Source organism: Dipodomys merriami, unplaced genomic scaffold (genome assembly GCF_024711535.1).
Source record: "Dipodomys merriami isolate MVZ:Mamm:240054 unplaced genomic scaffold, mDipMer1.0.p SCAF_736, whole genome shotgun sequence".
NCBI classification, from domain to species: Eukaryota; Metazoa; Chordata; class Mammalia; order Rodentia; family Heteromyidae; genus Dipodomys; species Dipodomys merriami.
In genome coordinates this window covers 411,183-412,782 of record NW_027206331.1, presented here as the reverse complement: position 1 = coordinate 412,782, position 1,600 = coordinate 411,183, and the positions used below count along the sequence as shown (strand labels likewise).

Here is a 1,600-nt window from a genome sequence, read left to right as displayed (position 1 = left end):
TGGACCTAGCAATAAATTATTGAAAGTATGATCAAATTCCAAATGAAAATGACTTAAAATTGTCATTGACAAAAAAAATTTGCAAATGTGAGCATTAACATGAACAATATATTTTTTTCCACTATTCACAGAATTTTAGGGAAATAAGATCAGTAGCATTGTCAGGAACAATATAGTTTCCTTATTACAAGTAGGCAACCATAGATATAAGTCTGTATAAAGATTGCATCATTAACTGCTTAAATTTGAGATACTACATGCTTCAGCAGCAGGTATTCCCAAATTACAATACAGAGATTAACATGGCAATTGCACAAGGATGATATGAAAATTTGTGAAGTATTCCGTATTTTTCTTTCTTCAGATGCAAGAAATGAAAAACAGTTATTAAAAAGTTGATTACAAAATAACAAGTGTAACAACACACGTAATTCATATAATCAAATTTAGTTTGACATCAGTGTATTAAATCTTCACCTCAGAAAGGCGTTTACATACCATAAACTTTACAAAACTTTTGAAATTAGACAACATTGTCATTTTATCCCAAAGAAAAATAATGTTAGGACCTAGGAAAAAAAGGAATCTAAAACTTTCTATATGGAATACAATCTGAAAGGACAAATTATACAAACAGAGAATCGTTTAAAATATTCTTTTTCAGACAAGCACCAGAAATACTTTTGTTTCTGTACTATTCATTTAAACAGATAAGTTAAAATTATTTCTGATTAAAATTTCACAAACTCTGCAGAAATCATTATACATGTATACAAAAACTCTTGAATACATTTTGACATCCAATGCAGGTAATTCACTTGGAAGAATTCCACGGAATTCATGAATTTTTTACAGTAAGTATTGGTGTTGCCGTACGCTGGTGGCTCAAATTATAAAAAGAATTTTGAGGTATTACCAGGTGTAATAGACTCAGACAGGCCTACCACTATAAAGGTCATGATAAGGTCTCTAAAAGAGACTATTCAAGTTAATAAAGGGCAGAGGCTTGCCCAAATATTTTACTCTCATATCTAAACTTGCTAAATCCCACACTGACTCAAAACAGTAAAGGAGGGTTTGGCACCACAGATACTGTAGCCTGGGTTCAGGAAATTACAGATAAAAGGCCTTACAAGGCCATTAAAGTCAATGGAAAACAAATGACAGGACTCTTAGACACAGGAGCTGACAGATCCTGTATAGCTGGAAAAGATTGTCCTATGGCCTGGCCAGTGCAAGAGACTTCTTCTTCCTTAATTGGATTAGGGATGGCTTCTAATGTAGCTTAGTCAGCTCAGAGACTCAAATGGGTATGTGAAGGGCAGTAAGGCCACTTCAAACCTTATGTTATTCCCACCTTGCCCTTTTCTTTATGGGGCAGAGACATCATGCAAGACATGAAAATAAAATAGGACAAATAGACTCCTCGTCGAAGGAGCAAAATTTTTCACAGGGGCCACTGAGGAACAGCTTTATGCTGACAAAATAATATGGGAAAGTGTTGATCTTGTATGGATTAATCAGTGGCCCCTAACTCAAGAAAAGGTTCAAGCCATACAGGACTTAGTTCAAGAACAATTGAGTCAAGGGAAGAATAGAA

The 1,600-nt window shown here is 34.2% G+C and overlaps 1 pseudogene; it reads left to right on the top strand.

The window, feature by feature from the left end:
• The first annotated feature begins 257 nt into the window (after window positions 1-257).
• Window positions 258-354, top strand: LOC138818330 (U6 spliceosomal RNA; annotated as a pseudogene).
• The last annotated feature ends 1,246 nt before the right edge of the window (window positions 355-1,600 follow it).